Below are 21377 nucleotides of genomic sequence, written 5' to 3' on the forward strand. Positions count from 1 at the left end.
CTCTATAAGGTGACTTCGTCTAGCTGAACTCTCTACAGGGTGATTTGTTTGCAGCTGAACTCTCTACATGATGGTTTCTTTGTAGCTGAACTCTCTACAAGGTGACTTCGTCCAGCTGATCTCTCTACGGGGTGATTTGTTTCTAGCTGAACTCTCTACAGGTGGTTTGTTAGCAGCTAAACTCTCTACATGGTGGTTTCTTTGTAGCTGAACTCCCTACATGATGGTTTCTTTGTAGCTGAACTCTCTACAAGGTAACTTCTTCTCTACAGGGTGATTTGTTGTAGTTGAATTCTCTACAAGGTGGTTTGTTTGAGGCTGAACTCTCTACATGGCGGTTTTTTTGTAGCTGAACTCTCTACAGAGTGATTTGTTTACAGCTGAACTCTCTACATGATGGTTTCTTTGTAACTGAACACTCTACAAGGTGACTTCTTCTAGCTGATCTTTCTACAGGGCGAATTGTTTGTAGCTGAACTATCTACAAGGTAACTTCTTCTAGCTGATCTCTCTACAGGGTGATTTGTTTGTAATTGAACTCTCTACATGATGGTTTCTTTGTAGCTGAACTCTCTACAAGGTGACTTCTTCTAGCTGATCCCTCTACAGGGGGATTTATTTGTAGCTGATCGTGAACTCTCTACAAGTGATTTATTTGCAGCTGAACTCTTTATGTGGTGGTTTCTTTGTAGCTGAACTCTCTACAAGGTGACCTCTTCTAGCTGATCTCTCTACAGGGTGATTTGTTTCTAGCTGAACTCTCTACAGGTGATTTTTTGCAGTTAAACACTCTACATGGTGGTTTCTTTGTAGCTGAACTCTGTACATGATGGTTTCTTTGTAGCTGAACTCTTTACAAGGTGACTTCTTCTAGCTGATCTTTCTACCGGGTGATTTGTTTGCAGCTGAACTCTCTACATGGTGGTTTCTTTGTTGCTGAACTCTCTACAAGGTGAATTCTTTTACCTGATCTCTCTACAGGGTAATTTGTTTGTAACTGAACTCTGTACAAGGTGCGTTTTTGTGGGTGATCTCACTGCAGGTTGATTTGTTTGTAGCTGAATTCACTAAAGGGTGATTTGCTTGTAGCTGAACTCCTTGCATTGTGTCTAGTTTCTAGCTGATCTCTCTACAGGGTGATTTGTTTGTAGCTGATCTCTCTGCAGGTTGATTAATTTGTAGTCGATCTCTCTACAGTGTAATTTGTTTGTAGCTGATCTCTCTGCAGGTTGATTTGTTTTAGCTGAACTCTCTACAGGGTGATTTACTTGTAGCTGAACTCCTTACATTGTGTCTAGTTTCTAGCTGATCTCTCTACAGGGTGATTTTTTTGTAGCTGATCTCTCTATAAGTTGATTTGTGTGTAGCTGATCTTTCTACAGGTTGATTTGTTTGTAGCCGATCTCTCTACAGGGTAATTTGTTTGTAGCTGAACTCTGTACAAGGTGCTTTTTTGTAGGTGATCTCACTGCAGGTTGATTTGTTTGTAGTTGAACTCACTAAAGGGTGATTTACTTGTAGCTGAACTGCTTACATTGTGTCTAGTTTCTAGCTGATCTCTCTACAGGGTGATTTGTTTGTAGCTAATCTCTCTACAAGTTGATTTGAGTGTAGCTGATCTCTCTGCAAGTTGATTAATTTGTAGCCGATCTCTCTACAGGGTAATTTGTTTGTAGTTGAACTGTCTATAAGGTGATTTGTTTTAGCTGAACTCTCTACAGGCTGATTTACTTGTAGCTGAACTCCTTACATTGTGTCTAGTTTCTAGCTGATCTCTCTACAGGTTGATTTGTTTCTAGCTGATCTCTATACAAGTTGATTTGTGTGTAGCTGATCTCTCTGCAGGGTGATTTGTTTGTAGCCGATCTCTCTACAAGGTAATTTGTTTGTAGCTGAACTATCTATAAGGTGATTTGTTTGTAGCTGATCTCTCTGCAGATTGATTTGTTTTAGCTGAACTCTCTACAGGGTGATTTGTTTCTAGCTTATCTCTCTACAGGTTGATTTGTGTGTAACTGATCTCTCTACAAGCTGATTTGTTTGTAGCTGATCTCTCTGCAGGTTGATTTGTTTCTAGATGATCTCTCTACAGGTTGATTTGTTTGTTGCTGATCGCTATAAAGGTTTATTTGTTTGTAGCTGAACTCTCTGCAAAGTGTATTGTTTGTAGTTGATCTCTCTACAAGATGATTTTTTGTAGCTGACCTCTCTTCAGGGTGATTTGTTTCTAGCTGATCGCTCTACAGGTTGGTTTGTTTGTAGCTGAACTCTCTACAGGGTGATTTGCTTGTAGCTGAACTCCTTACATTGTGTCTAGTTACTAGCTTATCTCTCTACAGGGTGATTTGTTTGTAGCTGATCTCTCTACAAGTTGATTTGTGTGTAGCTGATCTCTCTGCAGGTTGATTTGTTTTAGCTGAACTCTCTACAGGGTGATTTGCTTGTAGCTGAACTCCTTACATTGTGTCTAGTTTCTAGCTGATCTCTTTACAGGGTAATTTGTTTGTAGCTGAACTCTCTATATGGTGATTTGTTTGTAGCTGATCTCTCTGCAGGTTGATTTGTTTTAGCTGAACTCTCTACAGGGTGATTGCTTGTAGCTGAATTCCTTACATTGTGTCTAGTTTCTAGTTGATGTCTCTACAGGGTGATTTTTTGTAGCTGAACTCTCTACAGGGTGATTTGTTTCTAGCTTATCTCTCTACAGGTAGATTTGTGTTGATTTGTTCATTGCTGATTGCTCTAAAGGCTGATTTGTTGTAGCTGAACACTCTGCAAAGTGTTTTATTTGTAGTTGATCTCTCTACAGGGTAATTTGTTTGTAGCTGAATTCTCTCCACAGTGACTTGTGTGTAGCTGAATTTTGTGTAGCTGAATTCTCTAGAGAGTGACTTAATTGTAGCTGAATTCTCTACACGGTGCATGACTTGTTTATAGCTGAACTTTCTTCAGTGTGACTTGTAATGTTCTGAATCTCTATAGTGATATATTTGCTTAACTCTCCACATGGTGACTTGCTTCTTGCTGAACTGTCTATAAGATCCACGATTGCCAACCGTACCACTGTTAAAAGTGGTATTCCCAGACAGTTTGCAAGGAAACAATTGCTTCAGCGCTTGTCAGTTACTCTCTGGCGATATAATGCCAAAATGATCCTGAGGCATTATGGCTTATGCCCAGAAGATGGCATAGACTTGTTGAACTAAGTTATTAATTAAGTGTAGTTAAGGTAGCTAGTTTTGTAGTTAAAGTACTTAGTTTGGTAGTTAAGCTAGTTAGAAACTGTTTGCAGCTGAACTCCCTACAGAATAACTTGTGATGTAATAAAATTCTATAATGGAGTAAATAAATTAGCCGAATGCTCTATTAGGGTGACTGTTCTATTAGAGTATCTCGATCTCGCATTTGCTACACGGAGTTGGCTTTAGAATCATAACTCAGTGGTTTGTAATCCGATTCTTCTGTACTACTGCAAGGACTTTCTATGAAGATTATTCCAACTGTACACCGATTTTCAGCTCATTGCTCTAAGCGGTTTGCCTAGTAGGCGTGAAAACTAATACTTTTTTATTCGTAAAAATCGATCGCGTAATTGTGACACAGGTTGGGTTTTGTGTCATATCTCCATGGTCTTTATCTCGATTCCTTTCAAACCACCAAAAGGCACTCCTACGATGGTTACTCCATCTGCATAGCAATTTTCAACTCATTCCATGAAGCGGTTTACCTTGTAGGCTTGACAACAAATTGATCTTGCTTTACGCGAATAATCGGTCATAACTCCTGAACCATTCATCGGATTTGTACCAAATTTGATGCTAGGATTCGCCGTTGGACTCCCTTTCTGTGTGCCACATTTCATGGCGATCGGAGAACGCGTTTGCTTGTTATAGCAATTTTTGCAAGTGTGCGAAAAGACGAAGAAGAAGAAAAAAAAAACGAAGAAAAAAAATGAAACTTTGGCAGCTCGTATCTCGGAAATGGCTAGAGCGATTTCCTTTAAATTTGGAATGTAGACCCCCCTGGCTTGCGGACAACTGTGTAGCAAATTTGGTTCAAATCGGATAAGTGATCACTGAGATACAAAGATGTGAAAATGACGTTTTCGTTCTTCCTGTCAATATACTCACGGATGTGGCGCGCCGGCTTCTTAGGCCGCACGACACACTACCGTGTGTCTTGATACATATATCTGCAAGAGTTTGCAATATAAAATAGTAAGAGTATTTGATATCTGTAAAATAATTTGTCACATTTCATGCGGAGTTTCTCTGATCTTCAGTTGACCCATTATAGCTGTTTATGTCCCTTGTTTACAGTAATCTCTGTCATGTGAAGGTGTTACAAGGTTGGTTTCCATCAAACATTTTCAGCCTAGACATCACTTGCAACAGCACATCACTTTTGGACTAGTTCTACGGATTGGCCATGGCAATACAACACCAAAAGTGTTGATAAAATTTAAAGTGAGAATCAATGCCACAGAGACAATACTATTGATATTATACCACAAGACTAGTTGGTAGATCACATGATCAATTAGTAAAATTTCATCATAGAATCAATGGTAAAATGTAATTCTGCAAAACATGTGTACAGCAAGCACTATTAGGCTATCATATAAACCTCTCAAAGACACATCAAGTTTTAACACTCGTATCTGTGCATTGCCTTGTATGTAGCCAAATTATAAATCAGCTTGTATTTTTGTAAGATCAAAACTTGTCCTCAATGTTACTGCCTGTAGCTAATGTACGTGGTGGAGGCATGGATGGCTGTAGAGAAGTTGTAGTATAATAATATGATGTCACCAGCTATGTGGATCATGACCCTGTAATAGGTCAGTCACTAACAGTTGGGAAATGCTTAATGACAGCAATCATGAGTATGATATTTTGAATAATAAATTTACTGATCACAGTTGACTATTTTCAATAGCTCAAGGGTAAAATGTGATACCACTTTAGCACTTGTATTTCTGCGGAGCATCCAAGAAGTGAATTCGAAGTTGAATGAGTGCCTTTTAATTTAAAAAAATTCAGTGAGCTTAGCAGTGCAGGCGTGTCAGCATGCAACCGCAAAAGTAATATTATGCCCTAGTGGAACAGTTAATGTGTGTTGTTGAGTAGAATAAAAGAGTATATAGTAATTAATGCTTCATTTTGTTAAGCACCAGAGCCATCAATCACCTTCCATCTATAATTACACTGGCCTTGTACACATCCTTACTATGGTCTGGTAGTTTAGCACCGTTTTTTGCATTACTGATATTAAGCAGACAAAAGGACCAAATTTTGTCTGAACCTTTCTTAGGACCTGTATTATATTAATAAATATTCCTTGCAAATATTGTTTGTATTGGTACAACACATTATCAGAATTTAGGTGAATGTTCTAATAGAGAGTTTTGTGAGGAAGATTACAATAGCAAGGTTACACTGCACGTGTTCATTCTATAAGTACATCTAACACCTATAATAGCTAATTCTGCCACTTCAGATCTGATGACAGGCATAAGAGATCTATTTTAGTGTGGTAATAAACGGCTCAGATATAACAGTAGTTTCAAGTGACAAAATAGTCTTTGTGGCAAGGCTATAGCATAATGTGAATTTTAAAAATGTGAATATATAATAAAATGTGACTGGATCTAGGCTTCCACACACATGCAGATTTGCAACTTTGAAGGACCATAACTCAATGTAGGAATAAGCTATCACTTTCAAATTTCAACCTGTTGTTGCATAATGCAGTGGAAATTATAGGCCAATAGCATACTGAGTGGTCAAGTTACAAGAGGTTAAAATCAAACAATTTGATGTGTGTGGAAGCTAAATCTGGTCACTAATACTGTATAATATTCCAACCACAAAGCTGTGCATACTCTTCATTAGAGCAAGGATTGAAGAAAATGGAGTTTCTTACAATGCCTGTATGATGACAGATCATTTTAGTAATAGTAGAGCTATCTAGTTAGTGTGTTTGTTGGGTTATAGTGAGTATAGCTCGATTACTATTTGATACTATATTGTACCAAGGGCTGCTTAAATTTAGTATGCATAATCAAGATCACAATCTTTACCAGTAGCTATTCCATGCATGCACTATCTGATGGTGACACCACGTCATGTATAAATTTTGTGACAGGATTATGGAAAATCAGTCATAATTTGTGACTGTGTGTGTGTGTAGTGTGTGACCATGTGTGTGTGTACATGTGTGTGTAGTGTGTGTGTGTGTGTAGTGTGTGTGTGTGTGTGTGTGTGTAGTGTGTGTGTGTGTACATGTGTGTGTACATGTGTGTGTAGTGTGTGCGTGTGTACATGTGTGTGTGTAGTGTATGTACGTGTGTGTGTAGTGTGTGTAGTGTGTACATGTGTGTGTGTATAGTGCAACTGGGCATAAACCTCCAAACTTATTTTACTTCCTCACCCACACATTTATTTCTATATGCCACTAGATACATTCTATAATGTTTTTATCCTTTCATGTGTTGCTTTGCTCATTAGTATGTCATATTTTTTGCTTTTTTGTGATTATACATATTTACAGTGTCTCAGAGCGTACTTTTATAAATTGTGGTTTTCAACAAATTTCACAGAAAAATCAGTAATCTTACTTTACGATGTCATAAAACAAAAACTAAAAAGAAATTTGCAAAACCCCAAATACAAATTTTAGGCATGTCTATCTCATTTCAGAAAATAATTAGTATATGTAAAAATTTTGAAGTATGTGAAACTAGATACATTTTTTCGAAACCCTATGAAAATCACAAAAATCACCATAACTTACTTTTAAAACATTTTTTTTACAAATCTGGCACTACGAACTGTCGGGCTTGATGAGACCTTTCATCTACTAGAAAATTATTGAAAAACTCAAAAGTATATAAAACTAGATACGAAAAAAACCAAAAACCATAAATATACCATTTGCGAGATAATTGTGGTTGTTGCCATGGTAACCTTTGTACAAATATGTACAGATACATGAGTATAACCATATGCAAAAAACAGAATTAAGATGTGTGGTGTATGTCTCAAGTTATAACCAGAAATATGAAATTTAACTTTTTGGAAGTACATGCCCGGTTGCACTATAGTGTATGTACGTGTGTGTGTAGTGTGTGTGTGTAGTGTGTGTGTAGTGTGTGTGTGTGTGTAGTGTGTGTGTGTGTGTGTATAGTGTGTGTGTGTGTGTGTGCGTGTGTGTGTGTGTGTGTAGTGTGTGTGATGTATGTACTGTGCCAGCTACATGAGTGGTGAGTTGGTGTGACTTATATTCTACACAATCTCATAACAAGTTACACAAGTTATATTTAACATTACTACATGCTTTGTGAAGAGGAAACAAACATGAATTACAGGTTTAGATGAAAGAGGGTTTTGTTAGATATTTTTGTTTCAGTCACTTCAATGTAACGACTTATAATTCAAACCATTGATCATGTCCATATATGGAATACAACATGTGCTAACAAAATACTTCTTCAGAATATAGGATGGTAATTAAATTTTTGATGTCATCAGTTATCAGCAAACATATATAATATCACCATACTGTAGAGTTTATATTGCAGTATAGTTAAACATGTTGTACACTGTAGATGGCTAGCATGTTAGTTTATAGTAATGAGGTCCTGTTACAAACAGCCATCATGATGTAGCTACTCTTTTGATCTGTACATTCGAGCATTAATCAGATGGCTGCAGGTTCGAGGCTGCCTAAGTCCAGTCATGGATTTTTTCTCCTTTCTCCACCTTTTCAAACACACTTTCTGTAACAACTTTAAACAGGCTGTAGGACCAGGTGTCCTACAGACTTTCAGTACTTGTGCTGTAAAGCATTAATAAATTTAATCCAAAACAGCCAAGCTGTAAAAAAGAGTGCGGCCCTCAAAAAGGCTATAGTGAAAAAAGATGTGAAATCCAAGGTGGCGGCCAAGGAATGGCTATGATGGTAGGTTAATGGTAAAAATTTTAATAACGACAATTTAGGTGAATTTTGGTGCCGCTTGGTCTTGGCACAAAATTCACCTGAATTGTTGTTATTAAAATTTTTACCATTAACCTACCATCATAGCCATTTCTTGGCCGCCACCTTGGATTTCACATCTTTTTTCACTATAGCCTTTTTGAGGGCCGCACTCTTTTTTACAGCTTGGCTGTTTTGGATTAAATTTCACTTCTTTTTGTATACTCCAAAGCTGGCCATAGGTCAGCTTTGGGGCTTTTTTAACCTATCTTTTTTTTCTTTACCACAGGAAGAAGAAAAGATGAAGAAAATGTTAAATACTTTAAATATTTCTGATTTTATTAGCAAATGTACAAATTATATATATAATACATATATTTATTACAGAACTCTCTACACGATTGTTTCTTTGTAACTGAACACTCTCTACAAGGTGACTTCTTCTAGCTGAACTCTCTACAGGGAGATTTGTTTGTAGCTGAATTCTGTACAGGTGATTTGTTTGCAGCTGAACTCTCTACATGATAGTTTCTTTGTAGCTGAACTCTCTACAAGGTAACTTCTTCTAGCTGATGTCTTTACAGGGTCACTAGTTTGTAGCTGAACTCTCTACATGGTGGTTTCTTTGTAACTGAACTCTCTACAAGGTGACTTCTTCTAGCTGATCTTTCTACAGAGTGATTTGTTTGTAGCTGAACTCTCTACAGGTGATTTTTTTGCAGCTGAACTCTCTACATGATGGTTTCTTTGTACCTGAACTCTCTACAAGGTAACTTCTTCTAGCTGGTCCCTCTAGAGGGCGACTTGTTTGTAGCTGAACTCTCTACATGGTGGTTTCTTGGTAGCTGAACTCTCTACAAGGTGACTTCTTCTAGCTGAACTACGTAGTTGAACTCCCTACAAGGTAATTTCTTCTAGCTGATCTCTCTACAGGGTGAATTGCTTGTAGCTGAACTCTCTACAGGGCAGTTTGTTTGTAGCTGATCTCTATACGGGTTACTTGTTTCTAGCTAACCTCTTGAATTCTTTTCAGGGTGACTGCTCTATTAGAGTATCTCGATCTCGCACTTTCTACGCCAAGTTGGATTTCGTGTTATAACTCCGTGGCTTTAAGTCTGATTCTTCTACACCATTGAAGAGCCTTTCTAAGATGATTACTCCATCTGTACAGCGAATTTCAAAGCATTACCCCAAGCGGTTTTTCTGGTAGGCGTATAGCAAGTAGTCGTTTTTTATTAGCTAATCTCGATTGCATAATTGTTACACACTGTTGGTTTTTTCGTTGTATCTTCCTAGCTTTTAGCTCGATTTCTTTCAAACCACAAAAGGTTTGAGGTTCAATAGTTAACCTATTTACCCACCGATTTTCAGCTTCTTCCCATAAGCGTTTTACCCTGTAGGCGTGACAACATATTGGTGCTATTTTTCGTGAATAATCGCTAATAACTCTTTGCCTGTTTATCGTATTCCAGCCAAAGTTGGTACAGAGATGCGCCTTTATACCCCCCAAATTTCAAGGCAATCGGATTAGGCGTTCGCGTTTTATAGCAGTTTTTGTAAGTGTGCGAAAAGAGGAAGAAAAAAAACACGAAGAAACTAAGCCAATTCTTGAAGTCGCATATCTCGGGAACGCTTAAAGCGATTTCGCTCAAATTTGGAATGTGGAGTACTGAAGTTGGAGGGCGTGTCCACAGAAAAAATCGTCTTGTTTCATCAAGGCAATACAGAGATACGCAGGGGCGGATCCAGGGGGGGGGGGGGGCTTTGGGGGCTGAAGCCCCCCCTTCATATTTTAGGCTTTACTTGATCAATATGCTGAGTATTATAATGAAATTTTGTCTTAGCATAATTATATGATCACTAATAATACAAATACTCATAAAACCACCTTATAAACATCTTTCCAAGGTATTATCAGTGGATTTATGCTAAAGTTTATGCAACAAGGACCCGGATCAACATTGGAGGTGTACAAGATCGAGATACTCTAATAGAGCAGTCAGCTAACTACTCTAATAGAACATTCACTGGAAACATGTAGTTGGTTCTGTTATGGAATTTTTCCAAATCTGCCTGCACTTATACATACAATGAAGTGCATTAGTCTGTTTAAAGGGTTTCATTCATGCATCTACTTGTGTAGCTATTATGTATGGCAATACTTAATCCAGGTACACAATTTCCATTGAAAATGCTCTCAGATTCAATCTTGTATTGTTCAAATTTCAAAATTTTCCACTTTCAACATTATTATTCTAACATGCACCTATTCAGTGTTGTACAATTGTGAGAGGGGTGCATCGTGTACTTGGTTGTCTGTACCTACCCAAACTTTTCCATTAGCAAAATGCTTCAGAGAGCCATACCTATAATTTAAAGGCAGTATATAAAATATCTACAGGTATGAATTTTATGTGGAAATGTCTCCAAATTGCAGTATTTTAGCATCTATTTTTCAAAATTTCCTTGGGGGGCATGCCCCCAGACCCCCTAATTCCAGCATGCTTTGCATGCTGGGAAGTGTGCTTCGCACACCTCTACCCAAGAGATTAGTACCTTGAGTTAGCCCCCCCTTTTATAAATCCTAGATCCGCCCCTGATACGGAGGTTCGAAAATTGCGTTTTTGTTCTTCCTGTCAATATACTCACGGGTGTTGCGCGCCGGCTTCTTTGGCCGCACGACACACTACCGTGTGTCTTGAACTAATATCCATTTGGTTCCACGTGGGGTACTTTGAGATAATAAGTCACTCTCTAGAGTTCCTATGGATATATATATATATATATATATATATATACATGAAATTGACAAGGAGAAAACATCCTGACTGCCTGGCAGACTCCTGTAAGTGTTTGAGTGTTAATGGGATGGTTGCAGGTTCGAGGCTGCCTAGGTCCAGTCATAGATTTTTTCTCTTTTTCAAACACATTTTCTGTAACAACTTTAAACAGACCTTCAGCACTTGTGCTGTAAAGCATTAATAAATAAACTAATGGTTCAACGTGGGGTACTTTGAGATAATAAGTCACTCTCTAGAGTTCCTTGGGTACATATACATGAAATTGACAAGGAGAAACATCCTGACCGCCTGGCAGACTCCTGTAAGCGTTCGAGCGTTAATCGGATGGCTGCAGGTTTGAGGCTGCCCAGGTCCAGTCATGGATTTTTTCTCCTTTCTCCACCTTTTCAAACACACTTTCTGTAACAACTTTAAACAGGCTGTAGGACCAGGTGCCCTACAGACCTTCAACACTTGTGCTGTAAAGCATTAATAACTAAACTAATATCCATTTGGTTCCACGTGGCCGGGCATGCAATATCTACAATCCTTGTGGTCCAGTTTACTGCTGAGTACAGCTATAATCTGCCAAAAGGATTCCCGCTGCTGGTAGCAAATAACCTTATGTCATAGCAATTGGTTGCACACAACCTGTGTGCAGCATTAATAAAATATTTACTCTGGCCGTACTGTGATTCAAATTATCTCCACACACACACACGCACGCACGCACGCACGCACGCACGCACACACACACAATACATGCACACAACACACGTAACTATATATTACAATTGTAAATCTCACACGTTCAATTGATTTCAACACACACACACAACACAAACACAACACACATGTAACTATTACAATTGTAAATCTCACACGTTCAATTGATTTCAACACACACACACACACACACACACAACACACGTAACTATTACAATTGTAAATCTCACACGTTCAATTGATTTTAACAACTGATTGATTAATTGATTTATTATTATCCTCTTGGTAATCAGCATGAACTGTTCTTCCTTACAGAGCTAAAACACATAATGTACAGCACAACAGGTACAAAAGCAAAACATACAGTATGTTCTATGTAGCTAGTGGTCAGACTCAAGTCAATCCACCTGGGGTTGGAAAACAAAATGGACTTGAGCTTCCATTTGCAGCTAGTGATTTTCCCATCATCTAAAGTGAACCTACTAGTCTTGCATGTGACCATAGATACTAGACTTATAATAGGGATTGGCAACGGAAGCGTAAACGGAAATAATCCGCGTTTCGCTTTCCCGTAATACTGTTAGGAAATTTTAAGTCACTACCAGCTGACCTATACTACCCCATACCTCGTATACTTCTGAGAATGTTTCATGTGTTTCCATGAAGATTTAATCTTTAAAAGTACGTAGCTCCGTTAAGGATTCTTGCTAGCATGCGTAATGGAATTTCAGTACGGAAGTGGAACTGTGACCTGCCTTGCGTCTTTGTGCAGTGAAGGCTCAGCTGCGTAAGTATCTCTCGCATTGCGACAGTGAGGCATCATTGTTTAATAGATATTTCTGTTCAGTTTTCACCAAAGAAAATACCTCTAATCTTGACTCACTAACTCCTGAATCCTCACATCCTACTATATCTCTATAACACCTGAAGAAGTTCATGCTGAACTGTGCCACTTGAGTGTTAACAAAGCCTGTGGCCCTGATAATATTACTTCATTTCTACTGAAAAATGCTGCAGATTATATTTCCATTCCTCTTTGTCACTTATTCAACAAATCACTATCAACAGGTACTCTTCCCTTTGACTGGGTTTCAGGAAATATTGTTCCGATACACAAGCGTAATGACAAGCATAATCCTAGTAACTACAGACCAATCAGTCTCACTTCTGTTGTAATCAAAGTTTTTGAGTGTATTTTGCACCGACACTTAGTTTCTGCTTTGGAGCGTCACCAACTGCTTAGTCCTTCTCAATCTGGCTTCAGAAATAAAAGATCTACTGTAACTCTTTTGACTGAGGCTGTTGATGATTTGTCTCAATGTTTAGAACAACGAAACACTGTACATTGTCTACTGCTTGACTTTGCGAAGGCTTTTGATTCTGTACCACATGAACGCCTTCTGCTTATTAATAATAAGTTAAGCTCTCTAGGAATTCATGGTAAAGTACTGTCATGGCTTAGATTTTTTCTAACTAAAAGAAAACAAAGAGTGGTAATCAATGGTACTTTTTCAGATTGGGCCATTGTTACTTCTGGGGTTCCACAGGGAACTGTCTTCGGTCCACTTTTGTTTTTGATTTACGTAAATGATTTGGCTTCTGTTGTAAAACACTCCACTGTTAAAATGTTCGCTGATGATGTTTTACTTTATGCTCCAGCTAACACTCTCAAGGAATGTTCTTCCCTACAAAATGACCTCACTGCCATTTCTTCTTGGGCTAGTTGCTGGCAATTAAAGTTAAATCCCACCAAATGTGAAGCTTTGATGATTACTAACAAACGCAAACCAATTCCATTTACATACTCCATTAACCATCAACCTATTTCATGGAGTAATCCTGTGAAGTATCTTGGTGTGCAGGTAGATTCCAAGTTAAACTGGTCTAAGCATTGCAAGTATGTTGTCAGTAAGGGCACCAAGTCTTTGAACTATTTACGTAGATCAATGTTTGGTTGCAGCCGTGCAGCTAAGTGTGCCGCATACAAAGCTATCATCCAGCCAACGCTAGAGTATGCTGCAGTCGTATGGAATCCCCATAATTTGGGAGATATCCAACTACTAGAGTCCCTACAAAAGCGGGCAGCTCGATGGATCTGTGGGAGTCGCTGGAGTCCATCTACCAGCTCTTGGACCATTTCTTCGAATGATTGTTGCTCCCAACTTCACCTTCCTTCTCTCCAGTCAAGACAAAGTTTCCTTTTGGTCAGTTTCCTCAATGACATATATCACCAGCAAACATCTATATTACATTTAATAGTCACTGTTCATTTAATTCCATAGCATCTACCAGAAGTCACCATCTTTCACTAGTCCCTCCACAGTCCACCATTAATTCTAGGAGATATTCTTTTTTTGTCAACACAACTTTCTTCTGGAGCACTGTGCCATTACATATCCTTGAAGACAGTAATCGAAAGTCTTTCCGGCATCACCTTTATAATTACTTATGTGTCAAGTAACTTCTTAATCACTGTTTTGTGTTTTGTTGTGTACTGTTTAGTTTGTAGTTTACTGTAGGTATATGTATGTTTGTTTTTTGTAGGCGGACACCTTGTACAGGTTTTGCCTTTTGTGTATGCCTTCCTTTTTGGTAAATTGATAATAATAATAATAATAATAGTGAAAAGACTAGACTAATAGATGAGAGTTAAGCAGCTGAGATTTATAACTTTCTTCCCATCTTTCTAATGGCGGATCAGGGACGGAACAATTTTCCCTCTCCCACATTGTATCTGGACAAAAGTATGCCGAGAAGCTGTAGCTTAGTCTGACGCGGCCGCCCCTTCGCAAACAGGAAGGGGCGGCCGCGCCAGACTAGCTGTAGCTAATCTGCTAAAGCACGAATTTAACTATAGGACACCCTCACATCTCTCTCTGTGGCTTACCTGTACAGAACCTTACTTCAAGGCCGCACTGACTGTTTTATTAGAGCTATTGACTGCTTTATTAGAGTATATCTGAACTTTTGAAGTCGGCATTGATGATTATACTCCATCAGCTTAGACCATTATCAAGTTCAAATGAGATACTGTAGCGGACTGGGTGTGCCCCTCCTTTTACAGCTCCTGGACTTGAGTAGGAGTAAGACCTATTATGTACACCAGATTGTAAACTGAATTTGAAGTCAGTGAAGCATCATCTTTGGTCTCAACAATGAGGGACATCCGTTCCATGAGGCAGTACTGTCACACAGGATCAAACATAGCACAGTTTATACACCCTATACAACATTGATTCATGTGCCACACAACTCAGTTACAAATAACACCTTGCCAGGCTATTATTTAAATGTCATTTGAAACTACATGATGTAAACATTGCAAATCCGACTAGGAGGTTGGTTCTTGCTCTACTCTTGCATGGGCCTGTTGCAGCTTGTTTGTGTTATACTTCTGACTCAATCTAGTCTGCTAGCAGGTCTGTAGGTACTGCAACTGCTCACTCAGATGTTAACAGCTTACCTAGCATTACAATCAATCAAAAATCAAATTAAGACTACTACATAAACACACCACAAATAAATCATAATTCAGGGTTCTGCCCAGAAATTCCTGAGTCCTAAAGTTAACATGAACTGATATATTAGGGTATATTGCATGTGTATCAGTGATGTGTGTAAGAATTGTACTGGTCGGATTTAAGAGGGTACTGGTCGCTTTGAACCACTGCCAACCAGTATGGGCAGAACCCTGTGAATCATTACACCAGAGTAATTTCTCCTGCCAGACATTTTATGTGGGCAGCAGGAAAGACTCCTAGTCACTGTTGTTTTCCCATTACAATGTCATCATATTTTTTTGCACTAAAAGTGATAAATTTACATATGCGTAATTCAACTCTGTATTGGGGAAGTCAAGAACCTAAGCCCATAGTACTTTCAAAGTTCAGCAAAAAAAGAGGCTGTAATCCACATTCAATCATTTGCTGTGCAAAGAATGTGAACTACCGTAAATCAGGAAAAATTTGTCGACAAAACATTTTCGTCGCTAGCTGTATCGAGGAAAATTAAAATGACGAATTATTTTAAACTATTATACGGACAATCTGCTCATACACATATTAACATATACCTAGTTATTCCGTCAAAAAATTCGTTGATCATGCAAGCGACGAAAATATATAGCGTCGAAATTTTAATAGACAAAAATATGTAGAGTCAATTTTTTTCTGATTTACAGGTATACAATGTGTAGAGTTAGTCCTGTCAACACTCCAGCTGTGGTCATGGAATATGGAGAACAGTGACCAGGTGATTTACTTGCAGTCCCCAACAAAATGTCTGGCATGTAAGACTAATAACAAAAGAAATTAGATACATACGTTTGTGCAATATACAATTTCATTAAATTGTTTACTGAGGTAGTTGGTAAAAGTCATATTATTATGTGCATAATTATATTCGTGAAGAGAATATTTTGTTTGAAACAAATTCGAAAAACATGTCATTCATTGCACCCCTATGTGTTGGTAATGCAGCACACACACACAAACACACTTTTGTACTACAAAGTCACACACATACGCACACACACACACACAAAAGCAAAGCTTTTGGTAACAGTATAGCAGCCACGCACACACACACACATTAAAGCAAAGCTTTCAGCAATAGCATCAACGTAATTCCAAAAACCCAGTTTGAGACCTTTGCTAAAGAGCACACACTAGATCATTATCTGTAATATTCTTCCCTCTGGTTCTTAGGTGGTCTTCCAACCTTGAATTTCTTGTAATTTCTCTCCTTTCATCATAGTTCTGATGCCAAGACTATACATGTGAAAATTTCTGTTGCTCATTTTAAACTCTGCCTACACATTATTATTATTTGGGGGAAAAGGGCAGACAGCAAAGCTGATTAAGCCCAAACAATCACAAATTACACGAAAGTAACAGGAAGGATTTGTAAACTAGATATGGAGTCACATTCTCCAAAGTAAACATTTGTACTGAACCATGGAAATTCTTCAGCCAGTACTTCACGAAGCTCAGTAAAACTACACAAACTTGTACAAATATCACTCTGAAATGCCCTGTAAATAAGCATTCCCCCTCGAACAACGCCCCTATTGTTAGAAATTTGGCAGTTGCTATTCGCACGGTCACGTACGAATAGCATAGAGCTATTCGCATGGTCACGTGCGAATAGCACGGAGCTATTCGTACGTGACCGTGCGAATAGCACAGAGCCTCGCTCAGAGCTATTCGCACGGTTACTAAAAAAGACAGATGCAGTTGGCATGTGTGTACACATATATCCTTTACTATGGCATACTTCTTCAGGGTGTGTACGTGCATGCGGGAAGTATAATGGATACGTCACCAAATTTGATCATGCGAGTCCAAGGATGCACCATGTATACACACGCATTAATGCGTTTTCTCTGCTATGGACTCCTAGCTGTGGGTTGTGTACTTACATATTATAGGCATCGTTGTAAAACATGCAAGCATGTCTCTATGTTAGACCCAACTGCACGAATGGTAAAATGTACGCAACCATGAAGTTCATAATCAGTTTATAAACTGATATTGTAAAATTAATAAGTATAGAGATTTACAAAACAGCACACAGTAAAAACAAACTGGTGAACGTCACTACTAAAGAAATGTACATGCTGAAAACTACAACATACTACTACTTATTACCTAACTATATACTTATTACTACCTATACGTACTTAACTTAACCAATGTCAAAGTCAGGAAATTCGTCCTCAGCTACTAAATGTAGTAAACATCACTACTAATGTCTGCCACAATACTCACATTTTTGTGTAGTGATGTTCACTACTTTGTAGCGAGGGTCACTCAGGGCCGCCCAGAGAAATTAAGGGACCCAGGGCAAAGAGTTAAAGTGGGGCCTTGACCCAAGTTGTAAGGTGAAGACCAAAAAAAAAAAAAAAAAAAAAAGGTCACAACCTGCTGGCAATGACAATAACTACCCATCACCAACCATATCTCCTTATCTATAAGCTTGCTACACTGCTCCTCTGAAGAATACTGTGACTGCTCTATTAGAGTATTTAGATCTGACTGCTCTATTAGAGTATATTGATCTTTTAAAAAGGTATTCAGGGGGCCCTTCATGGGGCCTCCTGGGGCCCCTTTCAGGCTGGGGCCCGGGGCAAAATGCCCCAGTTGCCCCCCCCCCCCCTTGTGGGCGGCCCTGGGGTCACTACAAAAGAGTAGTGAAAGTCACTACACAAAAATAGTGAGTTTTGTGGCATAAATTAGCAGAGAAATTCACTACTAATTTTTTACAGTGCACACATTGTAAAGCAGCAGAGCAATTAGATCAAAATAATCCAATAGGAGTCATGCAGCCTGAGTCAAAAACATTGCCAAATGCATCCTCATATCCCTTATAGTTACAAAACCACATTTCTTCTACATCATTCATTCTCTTGATCTCTTACGAATGCAAGAGTGATGCCATCCTACAGTAAACAAAGAAATTTATCATTAGCGTACATAGACAAGGCTAAATTTTACCTTAACTCCATCACTTTCATTGTTTGTTTCTCCGGTAGAACAAGTAGCATCCCCTTGTTTAGTTATTGAACTGTGACTAGGGGGTCTACAAGTCCGAGGAATCATGACAATGGAAAGGATTTGATTCTAAATTGGACAAAATTTTCTGTAATACCTGACAAGCAAGAGTCAGCACCAGGATTCAATGGGCATTAATTGTCAAATCACAATGTCAAGACAATTGAGCCTATAATGTGTGATAACAAAAGTGACACACACCAGGGGCTAATCCATGCAGACTTTTGGAAAGGGTGTCAAAATGGCATGCTACATTGTCTGGTTTGCAATTGGTAAGGTGAGACCACTAAAAAAGGTCACAACCTGCTGAAAATAGCTGCCCACTCTACCATGCAACTATGCATTTATCACTGCCTGAAAAAGAACATAAAAATCCTCAAGAAGGAAAGAAGCTCACTACACACTGTTCTAATACTAGGACTTTATTGAGTGACTGCTCTATTAGAGTATCTCGATCTTGGTATACTACCTTGGCCCCCTTCCTGTATCCCCCACGGCCGTTCACCCTAAATATGCAGTCCGAACATTTTCCTCCGTGTGCGCAAACAAAATCTATTTCTTTATACCTCAAATTTTCATTGTATACCTTCGATGGTGCACGTTTTGCTGTTGAATCTATTGCCAGATCTTGATCGATGAACGTTTAATTGGACGAATTCCGCTCTTTCAAAGGCAGAGACTGTCTCTTTAAGATCATCATAACTCTCGAACTTGTCTCCTATACAAAACATCGGACATTTGACAAAAGACCACAGAGAAAGGTACAGAAAGAAAAATCCCGCTCAAAGCCACGTGTAGTTTTCGGAGATGAATGAACCGTGTGCTATCCGTAAAATAATAACATCACGTGACTGCCGTGCGAATAGCACGAAGCTATTAGTACGTGACCGTGCGAATAGCCACTCCGTAGAAATTTTGATTCATTAACACTTCCAAGGTCAAAATTCGAGCATGGGAAATGTTAACATCGTTTAGGAACGCTGTGTCACTTCAAAAAAACTACACAACGGTAAATAGCGTTGAACTCCACAGTAAACAACAAAATGACAGCGCGCTAAAACACACAAATAAGAAACTTACCCATCCAATGTACTTCATATAGCCATAGCTTCAGCTTTAACGCACGAAGAATACGTGCACTGCACGCCTACTCGAGTGCCAGTCACTCAAAGGCTCCACCATTTTCTACTTCACCAGCGAAACAGCGAAACGCACATTGATTTACGAAAATAATAATTTTATAGTGCGTTGTCAATCCCTATTATAAGTCTAGTATCTAACTTATGATGTGACCGAGGTTTTCAGGATGTGTGTGTATTATCTCATTATTGTTAATGATGGTTTAAATCATAAGACCAAGTGATATACTACTCGTTTGTTAATTACCTCAGCTTTAGGTCAGTACCGTATAGTAAAAAACTTTGGCGAATAGCGGTTCAATTCGCCCTCGAATTCGCCAAAGTTTTTTTGCCATTTTTTTAGATTATCACACGAGTACATTGAGTAACTAGAACTTGAGATGAAGGTCAGCTCGTACCACCACGCAATAAAGATAGAGCTGACTTTGGAGATCTTCCTAGGAATTTGTCCAGTGTTGCCATGCTGTGAATAAAGTTCATAGATTTGGAACTTTTTGTCTTGTTTGTGAACCTGAAATAATCTATGAACCTGGAGTAATCTGTGAACTTTTTATGAACTTTTGGCAATTTTAGGTGGTAACCTTTTTTTTTTTTGCTCTTCAGTGCCCTACTAACCCAGAGATCCACCTATTTATAATGTGTAGGCTAGTTTTCGGAAAGTGACTGGATTTATGAACAAATTTATTTTTTCACACGAACATTTGGAGCAAATCATCTGGCAACACTGAATTTGTCCCACTGTTGTATAAGCACTCCGGCCTTGGGATAGAATTTCCGACCGGCTTCCCGTTCGCACGCCAGCTAGTTCATCGTCTCGCGATGGATTTGGCCAAATACTTTGATACACGTGATAACTTCTGCTACTGGAGTTCACTGAAAAAGTAAATACGGCCGCTCTCTGCATCGCAGGAGATAGCACACCTTTGCTACCATGTCGTTAGATCGGTAGCTACAAAAGTACTGCTACAACAACAACGCTAGCTACCTATACACTTACTACACTACTTAACTGATGAGTTGACACCTTGTCGTTGTCCCTAATGCACCTATCAATGTTAAGCCCCACTACCCCCCTCCCGGGCTTACTTAGGGATTAGTGGGCCGATTTGATCAGAACTTTTGCCCCACTAGTGGGGCATTTGACCGTTCGAAATTTTAGGCGTTTGCTTTAGCTTGCGAGCTATAAGAATTGATCTGTTTCCTAAAGTTTATTCCAGCGATACTACATGGAGATTTGACCACTAGTTGTTCCCCAGTGGGTGGAGAATTTGATTTTTCAAAAAGTCAAATCCCCACCATTTCCCCCACTACGCCCGGGAGGGGGGAGGTGAGGGATAACATTGATAGGTGCATAATACGTACCGCACTAACGTAAAAACTTTGGCAAATATTATTTCAATCGCCAAAATTTTTTCCGCCAATTTTTTCAACAGGAGTTTCGTCACACTTTAAGTTTTTACCGCCAAAGTTTTTAACCAGGCGCACGCCCACAGCCGGCCGAAGGCCAGCTGTGGGCGTGCGCCTGGTTTACTGTAATTGTTTCCGTAAAAGTGTGTGTGTGTGTACCTATCTATCTACCTATGTTTGTCCGTACGCACCCACGTGAGCAAAATCGTTTAATAACGGTGAAAGCAGCTTTTACGTAAGAAGTAAAAGTGAAATGAAGTCTGTATTAAACTTCTGCACAGGTGAACTTTGCTCTGAGGTGGTTTCTTTTCGGCAGACTGAAATACGGGTGTGGTGACTTTCCTCAGACTACCTTCCCCTTGAGGTTTTCAGGCATTTAGCAACTGAAAAACAACGGTGCAGGCCTCGTACACTGCCAGGAATTAGTCTGGCGTAGCCAACCCGCGCGCGTAGCGCGAGGGTCTGGTGACAGCCGCATTCAGTACCTGTGCAGATGGAATGCAATTAAATTTGAAAATACACGCGAAACACTTGGACAATTTCCCGTAACAGAGCGCGACAGCTACTGTACTTGTACTTGAATGACGTCTATTTCCTATACAAACCCTTACATTTGTGCTGATTGTAGAAAAGACATAAGAAGCTCGCCATAATCAGTGGCCAAATCGGAATAACGTCATAGAATGTTGTTAATTGGTCACTAAGCGATCTGATTGGACGCACCAGTTTTTCGTAAGGCTGGCTGAATGCGGCTGTCATCAGACCCTCGCGTTACGCGCGCGGGTCGGCTACGCTAG

The 21377-nt window shown here is 39.1% G+C and overlaps 1 protein-coding gene and 1 long non-coding RNA gene across 3 annotated transcripts in view; one reads left to right on the top strand and one right to left on the bottom strand.

Annotated features, from left to right (window-relative positions):
- The window catches only part of LOC136256348 (very low-density lipoprotein receptor-like), a 129849-nt gene that overhangs the window by 64012 nt on the left and 44460 nt on the right, over nucleotides 1-21377 (top strand). The gene's annotated exons all lie outside the window — the stretch shown is intronic.
- On the bottom strand, nucleotides 14692-19245 carry LOC136256351 (uncharacterized). Its single transcript, XR_010701464.1, has 2 exons — nucleotides 19115-19245; nucleotides 14692-14946 (listed from the first exon to the last, which is right to left on the bottom strand). It is a non-coding gene; the product is annotated as an uncharacterized lncRNA (long non-coding RNA).

This window comes from Dysidea avara, chromosome 5 (genome assembly GCF_963678975.1).
Source record: "Dysidea avara chromosome 5, odDysAvar1.4, whole genome shotgun sequence".
NCBI lineage: Eukaryota > Metazoa > Porifera > Demospongiae > Dictyoceratida > Dysideidae > Dysidea > Dysidea avara.